Raw genomic sequence first — 22,852 nt, 5'->3', positions numbered from 1 at the left:
ACGCCTTCATACGTCAATGTCCTATATGGTCTAGTGGTTAGGATTTGGCGCTTTCACCGCCAAGGCCCGGGTTCAATTCCGGTGTGGGAACACCTGTTTTAGATTCCTGGTCAGTTGAACATCGCAGCTTGTACAACATTCTCATAGACAATTTAATTAAAAGATATAAATTGGCCTCTCGTATTTGTTGGCTCATCATAAGAGAATATATAATACTCGACATTCAGTTCATGTCACGTCACAAGTATCCGATTATATGCCTTAATATCCGATTATATGTTCAGTTCTCGGTGTGGGAACACCTGTTTTATATTCCTGGTCAGTTGATCATCGCAGCTTGTACAACATTCTCATAGACAATTTAATTAAAAGATATAAATTGGCCTCTCGTATTTGTTGGCTTGATTACAAGAGAATATATATAGTACTCGACATTCAGTTCATGTCACGTCACAAGTATCAGATTATATGCCTTACTTATGTGTTCCCGATAAATAGGAAACGCCTTCATACGTCAACGTCCTATATGGTCTAGTGGTTAGGATTTGGCGCTTTCACCGCCAAGGCCCGGGTTCAATTCCGGTGTGGGAACACCTGTTTTAGATTCCTGGTCAGTTGAACATCGCAGCTTGTACAACATTCTCATAGACAATTTAATTAAAAGATATAAATTGGTCTCTCGCATTTGTTGCCTTATTATAAGTGAATATATAATACTCGACATTCAGTTCATGTCACCTCACAAGTATCCGATTATATGCCTTACTTATGTGTTCCCGATAAATAGGAAACGCCTTCATACGACAACGTCCCATATGTTCTAGTGGTCATGATTTTGCGCTCTCACCGCCATGACCCGGGTTCATTTCCCGGTGTGGGAACACCAGTTTTATATTCCTGGTCAGTTGAACATCGCAGATTGTACAAAATTCTCATAGACAATTTAATTAAAAGATATAAATTGGCCTCTCGTATTTGTTGGCTCGATCACAAGAGAATATATAATACTCGACATTCAGTTCATGTCACGTCACAAGTATCAGATTATATGCCTTACTTATGTGTTCCCGATAAATAGGAAACGCCTTCATACGTCAACGTCCCATATGGTCTAGTGGTTAGGATTTGGCGCGCTCACCGCCAAGGCCCGGGTTCAATTCCCGGTGTGGGAACACCTGTTTTAGATTCCTGGTCAGTTGAACATCGCAGCTTGTATGACATTCGCAGAGATAATTTAATTAAAAGATATAAATTGGTCTCTCGCATTTGTTGCCTTATTACAAGTGAATATATAATACTCCACATTCAGTTCATGTCACGTCACAAGTATCCGATTATATGCCTTACTTATGTTTTCCCGATAAATAGGAAACGCCTTCATACGTCAACATCCCATATGGTCTAGTGGTTAGGATTTGGCGCTCTCACCGCCAAGGCCCTGGTTCAATTCCCGGTGTGGGAACACCAGTTTTATATTCCTGGTCAGTTGAACATCGCAGCTTGTACAAAATTCTCATAGACAATTTAATTAAAAGATATAAATTGGCCTCTCGTATTTGTTGGCTCATCAGAAGAGAATATATAATACTCAACATTCAGTTCATGTCACGTCACAAGTATCCGATTATATGCCTTAATATCCGATTATATGTTCAGTTCTCGGTTATGTTCAGTTCTCGGTGTGGGAACACCTGTTTTATATTCCTGGTCAGTTGATCATCGCAGCTTGTACAACATTCTCATAGACAATTTAATTAAAAGATATAAATTGGCCTCTCGTATTTGTTGGCTTGATTACAAGAGAATATATATAGTACTCGACATTCAGTTCATGTCACGTCACAAGTATCAGATTATATGCCTTACTTATGTGTTCCCGATAAATAGGAAACGCCTTCATACGTCAACGTCCCATATGGTCTAGTGGTTAGGATTTGGCGCTCTCACTGCCAAGGCCCGGGTTCAATTCCCGGTGTGGGAACACCTGTTTTAGATTCCTGGTCAGTTGAACATCGCAGATTGTATGACATTCTCAGAGATAATTTAATTAAATGATATAAATTGGTCTCTCGCATTTGTTGCCTTATTACAAGTGAATATATAATACTCCACATTCAGTTCATGTCACGTCACAAGTATCCGATTATATGCCTTACTTATGTGTTCCCGATACATATGAAACGCCTTCATAGGACAACGTCCCATATGGTCTAGTGGTCAGGATTTGGCGCTCTCACCGCCATGACCCGGATTCATTTCCCGGTGTGGGAACACCAGTTTTATATTCCTGGTCAGTTGAACATCGCAGCTTGTACAAAATTCTCATAGACAATTTAATTAAAAGATATAAATTGGTCTCTCGCATTTGTTGCCTTATTACAAGTGAATATATAATACTCGACATTCAGTTCATGTCACGTCACAAGTATCCGATTATATGCCTTAATATCCGATTATATGTTCAGTTCTCGGTTATGTTCAGTTCTCGGTGTGGGAACACCTGTTTTATATTCCTGGTCAGTTGATCATCGCAGCTTGTACAACATTCTCATAGACAATTTAATTAAAAGATATAAATTGGCCTCTCGTATTTGTTGGCTTGATTACAAGAGAATATATATAGTACTCGACATTCAGTTCATGTCACGTCACAAGTATCAGATTATATGCCTTACTTATGTGTTCCCGATAAATAGGAAACGCCTTCATACGTCAACGTCCGACCTAGTGGTTAGGATTTGGCGCTCTCACCGCCAAGGCCCGGGTTCATTTCCCGGTGTGGGAACACGAGTTTTATATTCCTGGTCAGTTGAACATCGCAGCTTGTACAAAATTCTCATAGACAATTTAATTAAATGATATAAATTGGCCTCCCGTATTTGTTGGCTTGATTACAAGAGAATATGTAATACACGACGTGCAGTTCATGTCAGAAGTATCCGATTGCATGCCATACTTGTGTTTTCCCGATAAATAAGAAACGCCTTCAAATGTCATCGTCCCATATGGTCTAGTGGTTAGGATTTGGCGCTTTCACCGCCAAGGCCCGGGTTCATTTCCCGGTGTGGGAACACCAGTTTTATATTCCTGGTCAGTTGAACATCGCAGCTTGTACAAAATTCTCATAGACAATTTAATTAAATGATATAAATTGGCCTCCCGTATTTGTTGGCTTGATTACAAGAGAATATGTAATACACGACGTGCAGTTCATGTCAGAAGTATCCGATTGCATGCCATACTTGTGTTTTCCCGACAAATAAGAAACGCCTTCAAATGTCATCGTCCCATATGGTCTAGTGGTTAGGATTTGGCGCTTTCACCGCCAAGGCCCGGGTTCAATTCACGGTGTGGGAACACCTGTTTTAGATTCCTGGTCAGTTGAACATCGCAGCTTGTACAAAATTCTCATAGACAATTTAATTAAAAGATATAAATTGGCCTCTCACATTTGTTGTCTCATCAGAAGAGAATATACAATACTCGACATTCAGTATATGTCACGTCGCAAGTATCCGATTATATGCCTTACTTATGTGTTCCCGATAAATAGGAAACGCCTTCATACGACAACGTCCCATATGGTCTAGTGGTCATGATTTCGCGCTCTCACCGCCATGACCCGGGTTCATTTCCCGGTGTGGGAACACCAGTTTTATATTCCTGGTCAGTTGAACATCGCAGCTTGTACAAAATTCTCGTAGACAATTTAATTAAAAGATATAAATTGGTCTCTCGCAAATGTTGCCTTATTACAAGTGAATATATCATACTCGACATTCAGTTCATGTCACGTCACAAGTATCCGATTATATGCCTTACTTATGTGTTCCCGATAAATAGGAAACGCCTTCATACGACAACGTCCCATATGGTCTAGTGGTCATGATTTCGCGCTTTCACCGCCAAGGCCCGGGTTCAATTCACGGTGTGGGAACACCTGTTTTAGATTCCTGGTGAGTTGAACATCGCAGATTGTACAAAATTCTCATAGACAATTTAATTAAAAGATATAAATTGGCCTCTCGTATTTGTTGGCTTGATTAGAAGAGAATATATTTAATTCACGACATTCAGTTCATGTCACGTCACAAGTATCAGATTATATGCCTTACTTTTGTGTTCCCGATAAATAGGAAAAGCCTTCATACGACAACGTCCCATATGGTCTAGTGGTTAGGATTTGGCGCTCTCACCGCCAAGGCCCGGGTTCATTTCCCGGTGTGGGAACACCAGTTTTATATTCCTGGTCTCATAGACAATTTAATTAAATGATATAAATTGGCCTCTCGTATTTGTTGGCTTGATTACAAGAGAATATGTAATACACGACGTGCAGTTCATGTCAGAAGTATCCGATTGCATGCCATACTTGTGTTTTCCCGATAAATAAGAAACGCCTTCAAATGTCATCGTCCCATATGGTCTAGTGGTTAGGATTTGGCGCTTTCACCGCCAAGGCCCGGGTACAATTCCCGGTGTGGGAACACCTGTTTTAGATTCCTGGTCAGTTGAACATCGCAGCTTGTACAAAATTCTCATAGACAATTTAATTAAAAGATATAAATTGGCCTCTCGTATTTGTTGGCTTGATTACAAGAGAATATGTAATACACGACGTGCAGTTCATGTCAGAAGTATACGATTGCATGCCATACTTGTGTTTTCCCGATAAATAGGAAACGCCTTCATACGACAACGTCCCATATGTTCTAGTGGTCATGATTTGGCGCTCTCACCGCCATGACCCGGGTTCATTTCCCGGTGTGGGAACACCAGTTTTAGATTCCTGGTCAGTTGAACATCGCAGCTTGTATGACATTCTCAGAGATAATTTAATTAAAAGATATAAATTGGCCTCTCGTATTTGTTGGCTCGATCACAAGTGAATATATAATACTCGACATTCAGTTCATGTAACGTCACAAGTATCCGATTATATGCCTTACTTATGTGTTCCCGATAAATAGGAAACGCCTTCATACGACAACGTCCCATATGTTCTAGTGGTCATGATTTGGCGCTCTCACCGCCATGACCCGGGTTCATTTCCCGGTGTGGGAACACCAGTTTTATATTCCTGGTCAGTTGAACATCGCAGATTGTACAAAATTCTCATAGACAATTTAATTAAAAGATATAAATTGGCCTCTCGTATTTGTTGTCTCATCAGAAGAGAATATATAATACTCGACGTTCATGTCACGTCACAAGTATCCGATTATATGCCTTACTTATGTGTTCCCGATAAATAGGAAATGCCTTCATACGTCAACATCCCATATGGTCCAGTGGTTAGGATTTGGCGCTCTCACCGCCATGGCCCCCGTTCAATTCCCGGTGTGGGAACACCAGTTTTATATTCCTGGTCAGTTGAACATCGCAGATTGTACAAAATTCTCATAGACAATTTAATTAAAAGATATAAATTGGCCTCTCGTATTTGTTGGCTCGATCACAAGAGAATATATAATACTCGACATTCAGTTCATGTCACGTCACAAGTATCAGATTATATGCCTTACTTATGTGTTCCCGATAAATAGGAAACGCCTTTATACGTCAACGTCCCATATGGTCTAGTGGTTAGGATTTGGCGCTCTCACCGCCAAGGCCCGGGTTCAATTCCCGGTGTGGGAACACCAGTTTTATATTCCTGGTCAGTTGAACATCGCAGCTTGTACAAAATTCTCATAGACAATTTAATTAAAAGATATAAATTGGCCTCTCGTATTTGTTGGCTCATCAGAAGAGAATATATAATACTCGACATTCAGTTCATGTCACGTCACAAGTATCCGATTATATGCCTTAATATCCGATTATATGTTCAGTTCTCGGTTATGTTCAGTTCTCGGTGTGGGAACACCTGTTTTATATTCCTGGTCAGTTGATCATCGCAGCTTGTACAACATTCTCATAGACAATTTAATTAAAAGATATAAATTGGCCTCTCGTATTTGTTGGCTTGATTACAAGAGAATATATATAGTACTCGACATTCAGTTCATGTCACGTCACAAGTATCAGATTATATGCCTTACTTATGTGTTCCCGATAAATAGGAAACGCCTTCATACGTCAACGTCCGACCTAGTGGTTAGGATTTGGCGCTCTCACCGCCAAGGCCCGGGTTCATTTCCCGGTGTGGGAACACGAGTTTTATATTCCTGGTCAGTTGAACATCGCAGCTTGTACAAAATTCTCATAGACAATTTAATTAAATGATATAAATTGGCCTCCCGTATTTGTTGGCTTGATTACAAGAGAATATGTAATACACGACGTGCAGTTCATGTCAGAAGTATCCGATTGCATGCCATACTTGTGTTTTCCCGATAAATAAGAAACGCCTTCAAATGTCATCGTCCCATATGGTCTAGTGGTTAGGATTTGGCGCTTTCACCGCCAAGGCCCGGGTTCATTTCCCGGTGTGGGAACACCAGTTTTATATTCCTGGTCAGTTGAACATCGCAGCTTGTACAAAATTCTCATAGACAATTTAATTAAAAGATATAAATTGGCCTCTCGTATTTGTTGGCTTGATTAGAAGAGAATATATTTAATTCACGACATTCAGTTCATGTCACGTCACAAGTATCAGATTATATGCCTTACTTTTGTGTTCCCGATAAATAGGAAAAGCCTTCATACGACAACGTCCCATATGGTCTAGTGGTTAGGATTTGGCGCTCTCACCGCCAAGGCCCGGGTTCATTTCCCGGTGTGGGAACACCAGTTTTATATTCCTGGTCTCATAGACAATTTAATTAAATGATATAAATTGGCCTCTCGTATTTGTTGGCTTGATTACAAGAGAATATGTAATACACGACGTGCAGTTCATGTCAGAAGTATCCGATTGCATGCCATACTTGTGTTTTCCCGATAAATAAGAAACGCCTTCAAATGTCATCGTCCCATATGGTCTAGTGGTTAGGATTTGGCGCTTTCACCGCCAAGGCCCGGGTACAATTCCCGGTGTGGGAACACCTGTTTTAGATTCCTGGTCAGTTGAACATCGCAGCTTGTACAAAATTCTCATAGACAATTTAATTAAAAGATATAAATTGGCCTCTCGTATTTGTTGGCTTGATTACAAGAGAATATGTAATACACGACGTGCAGTTCATGTCAGAAGTATACGATTGCATGCCATACTTGTGTTTTCCCGATAAATAGGAAACGCCTTCATACGACAACGTCCCATATGTTCTAGTGGTCATGATTTGGCGCTCTCACCGCCATGACCCGGGTTCATTTCCCGGTGTGGGAACACCAGTTTTAGATTCCTGGTCAGTTGAACATCGCAGCTTGTATGACATTCTCAGAGATAATTTAATTAAAAGATATAAATTGGCCTCTCGTATTTGTTGGCTCGATCACAAGTGAATATATAATACTCGACATTCAGTTCATGTAACGTCACAAGTATCCGATTATATGCCTTACTTATGTGTTCCCGATAAATAGGAAACGCCTTCATACGACAACGTCCCATATGTTCTAGTGGTCATGATTTGGCGCTCTCACCGCCATGACCCGGGTTCATTTCCCGGTGTGGGAACACCAGTTTTATATTCCTGGTCAGTTGAACATCGCAGATTGTACAAAATTCTCATAGACAATTTAATTAAAAGATATAAATTGGCCTCTCGTATTTGTTGTCTCATCAGAAGAGAATATATAATACTCGACGTTCATGTCACGTCACAAGTATCAGATTATATGCCTTACTTATGTGTTCCCGATAAATAGGAAACGCCTTTATACGTCAACGTCCCATATGGTCTAGTGGTTAGGATTTGGCGCTCTCACCGCCAAGGCCCGGGTTCAATTCCCGGTGTGGGAACACCAGTTTTATATTCCTGGTCAGTTGAACATCGCAGCTTGTACAAAATTCTCATAGACAATTTAATTAAAAGATATAAATTGGCCTCTCGTATTTGTTGGCTTGATTACAAGAGAATATGTAATACACGACGTGTAGTTCATGTCAGAAGTATCTGATTGCATGCCATACTTGTGTTTTCCCGATAAATAGGAAACGCCTTCAAATGTCATCGTCCCATATGGTCTAGTGGTTAGGATTTGGCGCTTTCACCGCCAAGGCCCGGGTTCAATTCCGGTGTGGGAACACCTGTTTTAGATTCCTGGTCAGTTGAACATCGCAGCTTGTACAACATTCTCATAGACAATTTAATTAAAAGATATAAATTGGCCTCTCGTATTTGTTGGCTCATCAGAAGAGAATATATAATACTCGACATTCAGTTCATGTCACGTCACAAGTATCCGATTATATGCCTTAATATCCGATTATATGTTCAGTTCTCGGTTATGTTCAGTTCTCGGTGTGGGAACACCTGTTTTATATTCCTGGTCAGTTGATCATCGCAGCTTGTACAACATTCTCATAGACAATTTAATTAAAAGATATAAATTGGCCTCTCGTATTTGTTGGCTTGATTACAAGAGAATATATATATAGTACTCGACATTCAGTTCATGTCACGTCACAAGTATCAGATTATATGCCTTACTTATGTGTTCCCGATATATAGGAAACGCCCTCATACGTCAACGTCCCATATGGTCTAGTGGTTAGGATTTGGCGCTCTCACCGCCAAGGCCCGGGTTCAATTCTCGGTGTGGGAACACCTGTTTTAGATTCCTGGTCAGTTGAACATCGCAGCTTGTATGACATTCTCAGAGATAATTTAATTAAAAGATATAAATTGGTCTCTCGCATTTGTTGCCTTATTACATGTGAATATATAATACTCCACATTCAGTTCATGTGACGTCACAAGTATCCGATTATATGCCTTACTTATGTGTTCCCGATACATATGAAACGAATTCATACGACAACGTCCCATATGGTCTAGTGGTCAGGATTTGGCGCTCTCACCGCCATGACCCGGATTCATTTCCCGGTGTGGGAACACCAGTTTTATATTCCTGGTCAGTTGAACATCGCAGCTTGTACAAAATTCTCATAGACAATTTAATTAAAAGATATAAATTGGTCTCTCGCATTTGTTGCCTTATTATAAGTGAATATATAATACTCGACATTCAGTTCATGTCACGTCACAAGTATCAGATTATATGCCTTACTTATGTGTTCCCGATAAATAGGAAACGCCTTTATACGTCAACGTCCCATATGGTCTAGTGGTTAGGATTTGGCGCTCTCACCGCCAAGGCCCGGGTTCAATTCCCGGTGTGGGAACACCAGTTTTATATTCCTGGTCAGTTGAACATCGCAGCTTGTACAAAATTCTCATAGACAATTTAATTAAAAGATATAAATTGGCCTCTCGTATTTGTTGGCTTGATTACAAGAGAATATGTAATACACGACGTGTAGTTCATGTCAGAAGTATCTGATTGCATGCCATACTTGTGTTTTCCCGATAAATAGGAAACGCCTTCAAATGTCATCGTCCCATTTGGTCTAGTGGTTAGGATTTGGCGCTTTCACCGCCAAGGCCCGGGTTCAATTCCGGTGTGGGAACACCTGTTTTAGATTCCTGGTCAGTTGAACATCGCAGCTTGTACAACATTCTCATAGACAATTTAATTAAAAGATATAAATTGGCCTCTCGTATTTGTTGGCTCATCAGAAGAGAATATATAATACTCGACATTCAGTTCATGTCACGTCACAAGTATCCGATTATATGCCTTAATATCCGATTATATGTTCAGTTCTCGGTTATGTTCAGTTCTCGGTGTGGGAACACCTGTTTTATATTCCTGGTCAGTTGATCATCGCAGCTTGTACAACATTCTCATAGACAATTTAATTAAAAGATATAAATTGGCCTCTCGTATTTGTTGGCTTGATTACAAGAGAATATATATATAGTACTCGACATTCAGTTCATGTCACGTCACAAGTATCAGATTATATGCCTTACTTATGTGTTCCCGATATATAGGAAACGCCTTCATACGTCAACGTCCCATATGGTCTAGTGGTTAGGATTTGGCGCTCTCACCGCCAAGGCCCGGGTTCAATTCTCGGTGTGGGAACACCTGTTTTAGATTCCTGGTCAGTTGAACATCGCAGCTTGTATGACATTCTCAGAGATAATTTAATTAAAAGATATAAATTGGTCTCTCGCATTTGTTGCCTTATTACATGTGAATATATAATACTCCACATTCAGTTCATGTGACGTCACAAGTATCCGATTATATGCCTTACTTATGTGTTACCGATACATATGAAACGCCTTCATACGACAACGTCCCATATGGTCTAGTGGTCAGGATTTGGCGCTCTCACCGCCATGACCCGGATTCATTTCCCGGTGTGGGAACACCAGTTTTATATTCCTGGTCAGTTGAACATCGCAGCTTGTACAAAATTCTCATAGACAATTTAATTAAAAGATATAAATTGGTCTCTCGCATTTGTTGCCTTATTATCAGTGAATATATAATACTCGACATTCAGTTCATGTCACCTCACAAGTATCCGATTATATGCTTTACTTATGTGTTCCCGATAAATAGGAAACGCCTTCATACGACAACGTCCCATATGTTCTAGTGGTCATGATTTTGCGCTCTCACCGCCATGACCCGGGTTCATTTCCCGGTGTGGGAACACCAGTTTTATATTCCTGGTCAGTTGAACATCGCAGCTTGTACAAAATTCTCATAGACAATTTAATTAAAAGATATAAATTGGCCTCTCGTATTTGTTGGCTTGATTACAAGAGAATATGTAATACACGACGTGTAGTTCATGTCAGAAGTATCTGATTGCATGCCATACTTGTGTTTTCCCGATAAATAGGAAACGCCTTCAAATGTCATCGTCCCATATGGTCTAGTGGTTAGGATTTGGCGCTTTCACCGCCAAGGCCCGGGTTCAATTCCGGTGTGGGAACACCTGTTTTAGATTCCTGGTCAGTTGAACATCGCAGCTTGTACAACATTCTCATTGACAATTTAATTAAAAGATATAAATTGGCCTCTCGTATTTGTTGGCTCATCAGAAGAGAATATATAATACTCGACATTCAGTTCATGTCACGTCACAAGTATCCGATTATATGCCTTAATATCCGATTATATGTTCAGTTCTCGGTTATGTTCAGTTCTCGGTGTGGGAACACCTGTTTTATATTCCTGGTCAGTTGAACATCGCAGCTTGTATGACATTCTCAGAGATAATTTAATTAAAAGATATAAATTGGTCTCTCGCATTTGTTGCCTTATTACATGTGAATATATAATACTCCACATTCAGTTCATGTGACGTCACAAGTATCCGATTATATGCCTTACTTATGTGTTCCCGATACATATGAAACGAATTCATACGACAACGTCCCATATGGTCTAGTGGTCAGGATTTGGCGCTCTCACCGCCATGACCCGGATTCATTTCCCGGTGTGGGAACACCAGTTTTATATTCCTGGTCAGTTGAACATCGCAGCTTGTACAAAATTCTCATAGACAATTTAATTAAAAGATATAAATTGGTCTCTCGCATTTGTTGCCTTATTATAAGTGAATATATAATACTCGACATTCAGTTCATGTCACGTCACAAGTATCAGATTATATGCCTTACTTATGTGTTCCCGATAAATAGGAAACGCCTTTATACGTCAACGTCCCATATGGTCTAGTGGTTAGGATTTGGCGCTCTCACCGCCAAGGCCCGGGTTCAATTCCCGGTGTGGGAACACCAGTTTTATATTCCTGGTCAGTTGAACATCGCAGCTTGTACAAAATTCTCATAGACAATTTAATTAAAAGATATAAATTGGCCTCTCGTATTTGTTGGCTTGATTACAAGAGAATATGTAATACACGACGTGTAGTTCATGTCAGAAGTATCTGATTGCATGCCATACTTGTGTTTTCCCGATAAATAGGAAACGCCTTCAAATGTCATCGTCCCATTTGGTCTAGTGGTTAGGATTTGGCGCTTTCACCGCCAAGGCCCGGGTTCAATTCCGGTGTGGGAACACCTGTTTTAGATTCCTGGTCAGTTGAACATCGCAGCTTGTACAACATTCTCATAGACAATTTAATTAAAAGATATAAATTGGCCTCTCGTATTTGTTGGCTCATCAGAAGAGAATATATAATACTCGACATTCAGTTCATGTCACGTCACAAGTATCCGATTATATGCCTTAATATCCGATTATATGTTCAGTTCTCGGTTATGTTCAGTACTCGGTGTGGGAACACCTGTTTTATATTCCTGGTCAGTTGATCATCGCAGCTTGTACAACATTCTCATAGACAATTTAATTAAAAGATATAAATTGGCCTCTCGTATTTGTTGGCTTGATTACAAGAGAATATATATATAGTACTCGACATTCAGTTCATGTCACGTCACAAGTATCAGATTATATGCCTTACTTATGTGTTCCCGATATATAGGAAACGCCTTCATACGTCAACGTCCCATATGGTCTAGTGGTTAGGATTTGGCGCTCTCACCGCCAAGGCCCGGGTTCAATTCTCGGTGTGGGAACACCTGTTTTAGATTCCTGGTCAGTTGAACATCGCAGCTTGTATGACATTCTCAGAGATAATTTAATTAAAAGATATAAATTGGTCTCTCGCATTTGTTGCCTTATTACATGTGAATATATAATACTCCACATTCAGTTCATGTGACGTCACAAGTATCCGATTATATGCCTTACTTATGTGTTACCGATACATATGAAACGCCTTCATACGACAACGTCCCATATGGTCTAGTGGTCAGGATTTGGCGCTCTCACCGCCATGACCCGGATTCATTTCCCGGTGTGGGAACACCAGTTTTATATTCCTGGTCAGTTGAACATCGCAGCTTGTACAAAATTCTCATAGACAATTTAATTAAAAGATATAAATTGGTCTCTCGCATTTGTTGCCTTATTATAAGTGAATATATAATACTCGACATTCAGTTCATGTCACCTCACAAGTATCCGATTATATGCTTTACTTATGTGTTCCCGATAAATAGGAAACGCCTTCATACGACAACGTCCCATATGTTCTAGTGGTCATGATTTTGCGCTCTCACCGCCATGACCCGGGTTCATTTCCCGGTGTGGGAACACCAGTTTTATATTCCTGGTCAGTTGAACATCGCAGCTTGTACAAAATTCTCATAGACAATTTAATTAAAAGATATAAATTGGCCTCTCGTATTTGTTGGCTTGATTACAAGAGAATATGTAATACACGACGTGTAGTTCATGTCAGAAGTATCTGATTGCATGCCATACTTGTGTTTTCCCGATAAATAGGAAACGCCTTCAAATGTCATCGTCCCATATGGTCTAGTGGTTAGGATTTGGCGCTTTCACCGCCAAGGCCCGGGTTCAATTCCGGTGTGGGAACACCTGTTTTAGATTCCTGGTCAGTTGAACATCGCAGCTTGTACAACATTCTCATAGACAATTTAATTAAAAGATATAAATTGGCCTCTCGTATTTGTTGGCTCATCAGAAGAGAATATATAATACTCGACATTCAGTTCATGTCACGTCACAAGTATCCGATTATATGCCTTAATATCCGATTATATGTTCAGTTCTCGGTTATGTTCAGTTCTCGGTGTGGGAACACCTGTTTTATATTCCTGGTCAGTTGATCATCGCAGCTTGTACAACATTCTCATAGACAATTTAATTAAAAGATATAAATTGGCCTCTCGTATTTGTTGGCTTGATTACAAGAGAATATATATATAGTACTCGACATTCAGTTCATGTCACGTCACAAGTATCAGATTATATGCCTTACTTATGTGTTCCCGATATATAGGAAACGCCTTCATACGTCAACGTCCCATATGGTCTAGTGGTTAGGATTTGGCGCTCTCACCGCCAAGGCTCGGGTTCAATTCTCGGTGTGGGAACACCTGTTTTAGATTCCTGGTCAGTTGAACATCGCAGCTTGTATGACATTCTCAGAGATAATTTAATTAAAAGATATAAATTGGTCTCTCGCATTTCTTGCCTTATTACATGTGAATATATAATACTCCACATTCAGTTCATGTGACGTCACAAGTATCCGATTATATGCCTTACTTATGTGTTCCCGATACATATGAAACGCCTTCATACGACAACGTCCCATATGGTCTAGTGGTCAGGATTTGGCGCTGTCACCGCCATGACCCGGATTCATTTCCCGGTGTGGGAACACCAGTTTTATATTCCTGGTCAGTTGAACATCGCAGCTTGTACAAAATTCTCATAGACAATTTAATTAAAAGATATAAATTGGTCTCTCGCATTTGTTGCCTTATTATAAGTGAATATATAATACTCGACATTCAGTTCATGTCACCTCACAAGTATCCGATTATATGCCTTACTTATGTGTTCCCGATAAATAGGAAACGCCTTCATACGACAACGTCCCATATGTTCTAGTGGTCATGATTTTGCGCTCTCACCGCCATGACCCGGGTTCATTTCCCGGTGTGGGAACACCAGTTTTATATTCCTGGTCAGTTGAACATCGCAGATTGTACAAAATTCTCATAGACAATTTAATTAAAAGATATAAATTGGCCTCTCGTATTTGTTGGCTCGATCACAAGAGAATATATAATACTCGACATTCAGTTCATGTCACGTCACAAGTATCAGATTATATGCCTTACTTATGTGTTCCCGATAAATAGGAAACGCCTTCATACGTCAACGTCCCATATGGTCTAGTGGTTAGGATTTGGCGCTCTCACCGCCAAGGCCCGGGTTCAATTCCCGGTGTGGGAACACCTGTTTTAGATTCCTGGTCAGTTGAACATCGCAGCTTGTATGACATTCGCAGAGATAATTTAATTAAAAGATATAAATTGGTCTCTCGCATTTGTTGCCTTATTACAAGTGAATATATAATACTCCACATTCAGTTCATGTCACGTCACAAGTATCCGATTATATGCCTTACTTATGTTTTCCCGATAAATAGGAAACGCCTTCATACGTCAACATCCCATATGGTCTAGTGGTTAGGATTTGGCGCTCTCACCGCCAAGGCCCTGGTTCAATTCCCGGTGTGGGAACACCAGTTTTATATTCCTGGTCAGTTGAACATCGCAGCTTGTACAAAATTCTCATAGACAATTTAATTAAAAGATATAAATTGGCCTCTCGTATTTGTTGGCTCATCAGAAGAGAATATATAATACTCGACATTCAGTTCATGTCACGTCACAAGTATCCGATTATATGCCTTAATATCCGATTATATGTTCAGTTCTCGGTTATGTTCAGTTCTCGGTGTGGGAACACCTGTTTTATATTCCTGGTCAGTTGATCATCGCAGCTTGTACAAAATTCTCATAGACAATTTAATTAAAAGATATAAATTGGCCTCTCGTATTTGTTGGCTCATCAGAAGAGAATATATAATACTCGACATTCAGTTCATGTCACGTCACAAGTATCCGATTATATGCCTTAATATCCGATTATATGTTCAGTTCTCGGTTATGTTCAGTTCTCGGTGTTGGAACACCTGTTTTATATTCCTGGTCAGTTGATCATCGCAGCTTGTACAACATTCTCATAGACAATTTAATTAAAAGATATAAATTGGCCTCTCGTATTTGTTGCCTTATTACAAGTGAATATATAATACTCCACATTCAGTTCATGTCACGTCACAAGTATCAGATTATATGCCTTACTTATGTGTTCCCGATAAATAGGAAACTCCTTCATACGTCAACGTCCGACCTAGTGGTTAGGATTTGGCGCTCTCACCGCCAAGGCCCGGGTTCATTTCCCGGTGTGGGAACAACAGTTTTATATTCCTGGTCAGTTGAACATCGCAGCTTGTACAAAATTCTCATAGACAATTTAATTAAATGATATAAATTGGCCTCCCGTATTTGTTGGCTTGATTACAAGAGAATATGTAATACACGACGTGCAGTTCATGTCAGAAGTATCCGATTGCATGCCATACTTGTGTTTTCCCGATAAATAAGAAACGCCTTCAAATGTCATCGTCCCATATGGTCTAGTGGTTAGGATTTGGCGCTTTCACCGCCAAGGCCCGGGTACAATTCCCGGTGTGGGAACACCTGTTTTAGATTCCTGGTCAGGTGAACATCGCAGCTTGTACAACATTCTCATAGACATTTTAATTAAAAGATATAAATTGGCCTCTCGTATTTGTTGGCTTGATTACAAGAGAATATGTAATACACGACGTGCAGTTCATGTCAGAAGTATCCGATTGCATGCCATACTTGTGTTTTCCCGACAAATAAGAAACGCCTTCAAATGTCATCGTCCCATATGGTCTAGTGGTTAGGATTTGGCGCTTTCACCGCCAAGGCCCGGGTTCAATTCACGGTGTGGGAACACCTGTTTTATATTCCTGGTCAGTTGAACATCGCAGCTTGTACAAAATTCTCATAGACAATTTAATTAAATGATATAAATTGGCCTCCCGTATTTGTTGGCTTGATTACAAGAGAATATGTAATACACGACGTGCAGTTCATGTCAGAAGTATCCGATTGCATGCCATACTTGTGTTTTCCCGATAAATAAGAAACGCCTTCAAATGTCATCGTCCCATATGGTCTAGTGGTTAGGATTTGGCGCTTTCACCGCCAAGGCCCGGGTACAATTCCCGGTGTGGGAACACCTGTTTTAGATTCCTGGTCAGTTGAACATCGCAGCTTGTACAAAATTCTCATAGACAATTTAATTAAAAGATATAAATTGGCCTCTCACATTTGTTGTCTCATCAGAAGAGAATATACAATACTCGACATTCAGTATATGTCACGTCGCAAGTATCCGATTATATGCCTTACTTATGTGTTCCCGATAAATAGGAAACGCCTTCATACGACAACGTCCCATATGGTCTAGTGGTCATGATTTCGCGCTCTCACCGCCATGACCCGGGTTCATTTCCCGGTGTGGGAACACCAGTTTTATATTCCTGGTCAGTTGAACATCGCAGCTTGTACAAAATTCTCGTAGACAATTTAATTAAAAGATATAAATTGGTCTCTCGCAAATGTTGCCTTATTACAAGTGAATATATAATACTCGACATTCAGTTCATGTCACGTCACAAGTATCCGATTATATGCCTTACTTATGTGTTCCCGATAAATAGGAAACGCCTTCATACGACAACGTCCCATATGGTCTAGTGGTCATGATTTCGCGCTCTCACCGCCATGGCCCGGGTTCAATTCCCGGTGTGGGAACACCGGTTTTTATATTCCTGGTCTGTTGAACATCGCAGCTTGTACAAAATTCTCATAGACAATTTAATTAAATGATATAAATTGGCCTCTCGTATTTGTTGGCTTGATTACAAGAGAATATGTAATACACGACGTGCAGTTCATGTCACGTCACAAGTATCCGATTATATGCCTTACTTATGTGTTCCCGATAAATAGGAAACGCCTTCATACGACAACGTCCCATATGGTCTAGTGGTCATGATTTCGCGCTTTCACCGCCAAGGCCCGGGTTCAATTCACGGTGTGGGAACACCTGTTTTAGATTCCTGGTCAGTTGAACATCGCAGATTGTACAAAATTCTCATAGACAATTTAATTAAAAGATATAAATTGGCCTCTCGTATTTGTTGGCTTGATTAGAAGAGAATATATTTAATTCACGACATTCAGTTCATGTCACGTCACAAGTATCAGATTATATGCCTTACTTTTGTGTTCCCGATAAATAGGAAACGCCTTCATACGACAACGTCCCATATGGTCTAGTGGTTAGGATTTGGCGCTCTCACCGCCAAGGCCCGGGTTCATTTCCCGGTGTGGGAACACCAGTTTTATATTCCTGGTCTCATAGACAATTTAATTAAATGATATAAATTGGCCTCTCGTATTTGTTGGCTTGATTACAAGAGAATATGTAATACACGACGTGCAGTTCATGTCAGAAGTATCCGATTGCATGCCATACTTGTGTTTTCCCGATAAATAAGAAACGCCTTCAAATGTCATCGTCCCATATGGTCTAGTGGTTAGGATTTGGCGCTTTCACCGCCAAGGCCCGGGTACAATTCCCGGTGTGGGAACACCTGTTTTAGATTCCTGGTCAGTTGAACATCGCAGCTTGTACAAAATTCTCATAGACAATTTAATTAAAAGATATAAATTGGCATCTCGTATTTGTTGGGTTGATTACAAGAGAATATGTAATACACGACGTGCAGTTCATGTCAGAAGTATACGATTGCATGCCATACTTGTGTTTTCCCGATAAAAAAGAAACGCCTTCAAATGTCATCGTCCTATATGGTCTAGTGGTTAGGATTTGGCGCTTTCACCGCCAAGGCCCGGCTTAAATTCACGGTGTGGGAACACCTGTTTTAGATTCCTGGTCAGTTGAACATCGCAGCTTGTACAAAATTCTCATAGACAATTTAATTAAAAGATATAAATTGGTCTCTCGCATTTGTTGCCTTATTACAAGTGAATATATAATACTCGACATTCAGTTCATGTCACGTCACAAGTATCCGATTATATGCCTTACTTATGTGTTCCCGATAAATAGGAAACGCCTTCATACGACAACGTCCCATATGGTCTAGTGGTCATGATTTCGCGCTCTCACCGCCATGACCCGGGTTCATTTCCCGGTGTGGGAAGACCAGTTTTATATTCCTGGTCAGTTGAACATCGCAGCTTGTACAAAATTCTTGTAGACAATTTAATTAAAAGATATAAATTGGTCTCTCGCATTTGTTGCCTTATTACAAGTGAATATATAATACTCGACATTCAGTTCATGTCACGTCACAAGTATCCGATTATATGCCTTACTTATGTGTTCCCGATAAATAGGAAACGCCTTCATACGACAACGTCCCATATGGTCTAGTGGTCATGATTTTGCGCTCTCACCGCCATGGCCCGGGTTCAATTCCCGGTGTGGGAACACCAGTTTTTATATTCCTGGTCAGTTGAACATCGCAGCTTGTACAAAATTCTCATAGACAATTTAATTAAATGATATAAATTGGCCTCTCGTATTTGTTGGCTTGATTACAAGAGAATATGTAATACACGACGTGCAGTTCATGTCTAAAGTATCCGATTGCATGCCATACTTGTGTTTTCCCGATAAATAGGAAACGCCTTCAAATGTCATCGTCCCATATGGTCTAGTGGTTAGGATTTGGCGCTTTCACCGCCAAGGCCCGGGTTCAATTCCCGGTGTGGGAGCACCTGTTTTAGATTCCTGGTCAGTTGAACATCGCAGCTTGTACAAAATTCTCATAGACAATTTAATTAAAAGATATAAATTGGCCTCTCGTATTTGTTGTCTCATCAGAAGAGAATATATAATACTCGACGTTCATGTCACGTCACAAGTATCCGATTATATGCCTTACTTATGTGTTCCCGATAAATAGGAAATGCCTTCATACGTCAACATCCCATATGGTCTAGTGGTTAGGATTTGGCGCTCTCACCGCCATGGCCCGGGTTCAATTCCCGGTGTGGGAACACCAGTTTTTATATTCCTGGTCTGTTGAACATCGCAGCTTGTACAAAATTCTCATAGACAATTTAATTAAATGATATAAATTAGCGTCTCGTATTTGTTGGCTTGATTACAAGAGAATATGTAATACACGACGTGCAGTTCATGTCAGAAGTATCCGATTGCATGCCATACTTGTGTTTTCCCGATAAATAGGAAACGCCTTCAAATGTCATCGTCCCATATGGTCTAGTGGTTAGGATTTGGCGCTTTCACCGCCAAGGCCCGGGTTCAATTCCCGGTGTGGGAACACCTGTTTTAGATTCCTGGTCAGTTGAACATCGCAGCTTGTACAAAATTCTCATAGACAATTTAATTAAAAGATATAAATTGGCCTCTCGTATTTGTTGTCTCATCAGAAGAGAATATGTAATACTCGACATTCAGTTCATGTCACGTCACAAGTATCCGATTATATGCCTTACTTATGTGTTCCCGATAAATAGGAAATGCCTTCGTACGTCAACATTCCATATGGTCTAGTGGTTAGGATTTGGCGCTCTCACCGCCAAGGCCCGGGTTCAATTCCCGGTGTGGGAACACCAGTTTTATATTCCTGGTCAGTTGAACATCGCAGCTTGTACAAAATTCTCATAGACAATTTAATTAAATGATATAAATTGGCCTCTCGTATTTGTTGGCTTGATTACAAGAGAATATGTAATACAAGACGTGCAGTTCATGTCAGAAGTATCCGATTGCATGCCATACTTGTGTTTTCCCGATAAATAAGAAACGCCTTCAAATGTCATCGTCCCATATGGTCTAGTGGTTAGGATTTGGCGCTTTCACCGCCAAGGCCCGGGTTCAATTCCCGGTGTGGGAACACCTGTTTTAGATTCCTGGTCAGTTGAACATCGCAGCTTGTACAAAATTCTCATAGACAATTTAATTAAAAGATATAAATTGGCTTCTCACATTTGTTGTCTCATCAGAAGAGAATATATAATACTCGACATTCAGTTCATGTCGCGTCACAAGTATCCGATTATATGCCTTACTTATGTGTTCCCGATAAATAGGAAACGCCTTCATAGGACAACGTCTCATATGTTCTAGTGGTCATGATTTCGCGCTCTCACCGCCATGACCCGGGTTCATTTCCCGGTGTGGGAACACCAGTTTTATATTCCTGGTCAGTTGAACATCGCAGCTTGTACAAAATTCTCATACACAATTTAATTAAAAGATATAAATTGGTCTCTCGCATTTGTTGCCTTATTACAAGTGAATATATAATACTCGACATTCAGTTCATGTCACGTCACAAATATCCGATTACATGCCTTACTTATGTGTTCCCGATAAATAGGAAACGCCTTCATACGACAACGTCCCATATGTTGTAGTGGTCATGATTTTGCGCTCTCACCGCCATGACCCGGGTTCATTTCCCGGTGTGGGAACACCAGTTTTATATTCCTGGTCAGTTGAACATCGCAGATTGTACAAAATTCTCATAGACAATTTAATTAAAAGATATAAATTGGCCTCTCGTATTTGTTGGCTCGATCACAAGAGAATATATAATACTCGACATTCAGTTCATGTCACGTCACAAGTATCAGATTATATGCCTTACTTATGTGTTCCCGATAAATAGGAAACGCGTTGATACGTCAACGTCCCATATGGTCTAGTGGTTAGGATTTGGCGCCCTCACCGCCAAGGCCCGTGTTCAATTACCGGTGTGGGAACACCTGTGTTAGATTCATGGTCAGTTGAACATCGCAGCTTGTATGACATTCTCAGAGATAATTTAATTCAAAGATATAAATTGGTCTCTCGCATTTGTTGCCTTATTACAAGTGAATATATAATACTCCACATTCAGTTCATGTCACGTCACAAGTATCAGATTATATGCCTTACTTATGTGTTCCCGATAAATAGGAAACGCCTTCATACGTCAACGTCCCATATGGTCTAGTGGTTAGGCTTTGGCGCTCTCACCGCCCTGACCCGGATTCATTTCCCGGTGTGGGAACACCAGTTTTATATTCCTGGTCAGTTGAACATCGCAGCTTGTACAAAATTCTCATAGACAATTTAATTAAAAGATATAAATTGGCCTCTCGTATTTGTTGGCTTGATTACAAGAGAATATATAATACTCGACATTCAGTTCATGTCACGTCACAAGTATCAGATTATATGCCTTACTTATGTGTTCCCGATAAATAGGAAACGCCTTCATACGTCAACATCCCATATGGTCTAGTGGTTAGGATTTGGCGCTCTCACCGCCAAGGCCCGTGTTCAATTCCCGGTGTGGGAACACCAGTTTTATATTCCTGGACAGTTGAACATCGCAGCTTGTATGAAATTCTCAGAGACAATTTAATTAAAAGATATAAATTGGCCTCTCGTATTTGTTGGCTTGATTACAAGAGAATATATAATACTCGACATTCAGTTCATGTCACGTCACAAGTATCAGATTATATGCCTTACTTATGTGTTCCCGATAAATAGGAAACGCCTTCATACGTCAACGTCCCATATGGTCTAGTGGTTAGGATTTGGCGCTTTCACCGCCAAGGCCCGGGTTCAATTCCCTGTGTGGGAACACCTGTTTTAGATTCCTGGTCAGTTGAACATCGCAACTTGTACAAAATTCTCATAGACAATTTAATTAAAAGATATAAATTGGCCTCTCGTATTTGTTGGCTTGATTAGAAGAGAATATATATAATTCACGACATTCAGTTCATGTCACGTCACAAGTATCAGATTATATGCCTTACTTTTGTGTTCCCGATAAATAGGAAACGCCTTCATACGTCAACGTCCCATATGGTCTAGTGGTTAGGATTTGGCGCTTTCGCCGCCAAGGCCCGGGTTCAATTCCCGGTGTGGGAACACCTGTTTTAGATTCCTGGTCAGTTGAACATCGCAGGTTGTACAAAATTCTCATAGACAATTTAATTAAAAGATATAAATTGGCCTCTCGTATTTGTTGGCTTGATTACAAGAGAATATATAATACTCGACATTCAGTTCATGTCACGTCACAAGTATCAGATTATATGCCTTACTTATGTGTTCCCGATAAATAGGAAACGCCTTCATACGTCAACATCCCATATGGTCTAGTGGTTAGGATTTGGCGCTCTCACCGCCAAGGCCCGTGTTCAATTCCCGGTGTGGGAACACCAGTTTTATATTCCTGGACAGTTGAACATCGCAGCTTGTATGAAATTCTCAGAGACAATTTAATTAAAAGATATAAATTGGCCTCTCGTATTTGTTGGCTTGATTACAAGAGAATATATAATACTCGACATTCAGT

The 22,852-nt window shown here is 40.2% G+C and overlaps 26 non-coding genes across 26 annotated transcripts; all 26 read left to right on the top strand.

Annotated features, from left to right (window-relative positions):
- The first annotated feature begins 1,100 nt into the window (after positions 1–1,100).
- TRNAE-CUC (transfer RNA glutamic acid (anticodon CUC)) lies at positions 1,101–1,172 on the top strand. The gene has a single exon. It is a non-coding gene; the product is annotated as a tRNA-Glu (tRNA).
- A 218-nt stretch (positions 1,173–1,390) lies between these two features.
- Positions 1,391–1,462, top strand: TRNAE-CUC (transfer RNA glutamic acid (anticodon CUC)). Its single transcript has one exon. It is a non-coding gene; the product is annotated as a tRNA-Glu (tRNA).
- A 447-nt stretch (positions 1,463–1,909) lies between these two features.
- Positions 1,910–1,981, top strand: TRNAE-CUC (transfer RNA glutamic acid (anticodon CUC)). Its single transcript has one exon. It is a non-coding gene; the product is annotated as a tRNA-Glu (tRNA).
- A 2,177-nt stretch (positions 1,982–4,158) lies between these two features.
- TRNAE-CUC (transfer RNA glutamic acid (anticodon CUC)) lies at positions 4,159–4,230 on the top strand. Its single transcript has one exon. It is a non-coding gene; the product is annotated as a tRNA-Glu (tRNA).
- Positions 4,231–5,568: 1,338 nt separating this feature from the next.
- On the top strand, positions 5,569–5,640 carry TRNAE-CUC (transfer RNA glutamic acid (anticodon CUC)). The gene has a single exon. It is a non-coding gene; the product is annotated as a tRNA-Glu (tRNA).
- Positions 5,641–6,661: 1,021 nt separating this feature from the next.
- Positions 6,662–6,733, top strand: TRNAE-CUC (transfer RNA glutamic acid (anticodon CUC)). Its single transcript has one exon. It is a non-coding gene; the product is annotated as a tRNA-Glu (tRNA).
- A 1,047-nt stretch (positions 6,734–7,780) lies between these two features.
- Positions 7,781–7,852, top strand: TRNAE-CUC (transfer RNA glutamic acid (anticodon CUC)). The gene has a single exon. It is a non-coding gene; the product is annotated as a tRNA-Glu (tRNA).
- Positions 7,853–8,586: 734 nt separating this feature from the next.
- TRNAE-CUC (transfer RNA glutamic acid (anticodon CUC)) lies at positions 8,587–8,658 on the top strand. The gene has a single exon. It is a non-coding gene; the product is annotated as a tRNA-Glu (tRNA).
- A 508-nt stretch (positions 8,659–9,166) lies between these two features.
- Positions 9,167–9,238, top strand: TRNAE-CUC (transfer RNA glutamic acid (anticodon CUC)). Its single transcript has one exon. It is a non-coding gene; the product is annotated as a tRNA-Glu (tRNA).
- A 734-nt stretch (positions 9,239–9,972) lies between these two features.
- On the top strand, positions 9,973–10,044 carry TRNAE-CUC (transfer RNA glutamic acid (anticodon CUC)). The gene has a single exon. It is a non-coding gene; the product is annotated as a tRNA-Glu (tRNA).
- Positions 10,045–11,643: 1,599 nt separating this feature from the next.
- Positions 11,644–11,715, top strand: TRNAE-CUC (transfer RNA glutamic acid (anticodon CUC)). The gene has a single exon. It is a non-coding gene; the product is annotated as a tRNA-Glu (tRNA).
- A 734-nt stretch (positions 11,716–12,449) lies between these two features.
- On the top strand, positions 12,450–12,521 carry TRNAE-CUC (transfer RNA glutamic acid (anticodon CUC)). Its single transcript has one exon. It is a non-coding gene; the product is annotated as a tRNA-Glu (tRNA).
- A 2,185-nt stretch (positions 12,522–14,706) lies between these two features.
- Positions 14,707–14,778, top strand: TRNAE-CUC (transfer RNA glutamic acid (anticodon CUC)). Its single transcript has one exon. It is a non-coding gene; the product is annotated as a tRNA-Glu (tRNA).
- Positions 14,779–14,996: 218 nt separating this feature from the next.
- On the top strand, positions 14,997–15,068 carry TRNAE-CUC (transfer RNA glutamic acid (anticodon CUC)). Its single transcript has one exon. It is a non-coding gene; the product is annotated as a tRNA-Glu (tRNA).
- A 1,237-nt stretch (positions 15,069–16,305) lies between these two features.
- Positions 16,306–16,377, top strand: TRNAE-UUC (transfer RNA glutamic acid (anticodon UUC)). The gene has a single exon. It is a non-coding gene; the product is annotated as a tRNA-Glu (tRNA).
- Positions 16,378–17,171: 794 nt separating this feature from the next.
- TRNAE-CUC (transfer RNA glutamic acid (anticodon CUC)) lies at positions 17,172–17,243 on the top strand. Its single transcript has one exon. It is a non-coding gene; the product is annotated as a tRNA-Glu (tRNA).
- Positions 17,244–17,756: 513 nt separating this feature from the next.
- TRNAE-CUC (transfer RNA glutamic acid (anticodon CUC)) lies at positions 17,757–17,828 on the top strand. The gene has a single exon. It is a non-coding gene; the product is annotated as a tRNA-Glu (tRNA).
- A 1,051-nt stretch (positions 17,829–18,879) lies between these two features.
- On the top strand, positions 18,880–18,951 carry TRNAE-CUC (transfer RNA glutamic acid (anticodon CUC)). The gene has a single exon. It is a non-coding gene; the product is annotated as a tRNA-Glu (tRNA).
- A 215-nt stretch (positions 18,952–19,166) lies between these two features.
- On the top strand, positions 19,167–19,238 carry TRNAE-UUC (transfer RNA glutamic acid (anticodon UUC)). Its single transcript has one exon. It is a non-coding gene; the product is annotated as a tRNA-Glu (tRNA).
- A 213-nt stretch (positions 19,239–19,451) lies between these two features.
- On the top strand, positions 19,452–19,523 carry TRNAE-CUC (transfer RNA glutamic acid (anticodon CUC)). Its single transcript has one exon. It is a non-coding gene; the product is annotated as a tRNA-Glu (tRNA).
- A 215-nt stretch (positions 19,524–19,738) lies between these two features.
- TRNAE-UUC (transfer RNA glutamic acid (anticodon UUC)) lies at positions 19,739–19,810 on the top strand. Its single transcript has one exon. It is a non-coding gene; the product is annotated as a tRNA-Glu (tRNA).
- Positions 19,811–20,028: 218 nt separating this feature from the next.
- TRNAE-CUC (transfer RNA glutamic acid (anticodon CUC)) lies at positions 20,029–20,100 on the top strand. Its single transcript has one exon. It is a non-coding gene; the product is annotated as a tRNA-Glu (tRNA).
- Positions 20,101–20,314: 214 nt separating this feature from the next.
- On the top strand, positions 20,315–20,386 carry TRNAE-UUC (transfer RNA glutamic acid (anticodon UUC)). The gene has a single exon. It is a non-coding gene; the product is annotated as a tRNA-Glu (tRNA).
- Positions 20,387–21,766: 1,380 nt separating this feature from the next.
- On the top strand, positions 21,767–21,838 carry TRNAE-CUC (transfer RNA glutamic acid (anticodon CUC)). The gene has a single exon. It is a non-coding gene; the product is annotated as a tRNA-Glu (tRNA).
- A 512-nt stretch (positions 21,839–22,350) lies between these two features.
- Positions 22,351–22,422, top strand: TRNAE-UUC (transfer RNA glutamic acid (anticodon UUC)). Its single transcript has one exon. It is a non-coding gene; the product is annotated as a tRNA-Glu (tRNA).
- A 219-nt stretch (positions 22,423–22,641) lies between these two features.
- On the top strand, positions 22,642–22,713 carry TRNAE-CUC (transfer RNA glutamic acid (anticodon CUC)). Its single transcript has one exon. It is a non-coding gene; the product is annotated as a tRNA-Glu (tRNA).
- Positions 22,714–22,852: the final 139 nt, after the last annotated feature.

This window comes from Saccoglossus kowalevskii, chromosome 9 (assembly GCF_978046115.1).
Source record: "Saccoglossus kowalevskii chromosome 9, keSacKowa6.1, whole genome shotgun sequence".
NCBI lineage: Eukaryota > Metazoa > Hemichordata > Enteropneusta > Harrimaniidae > Saccoglossus > Saccoglossus kowalevskii.
The sequence above is the reverse complement of the archived record's forward strand: the minus strand, read 5'-3'. Positions and strand labels throughout refer to the sequence as shown.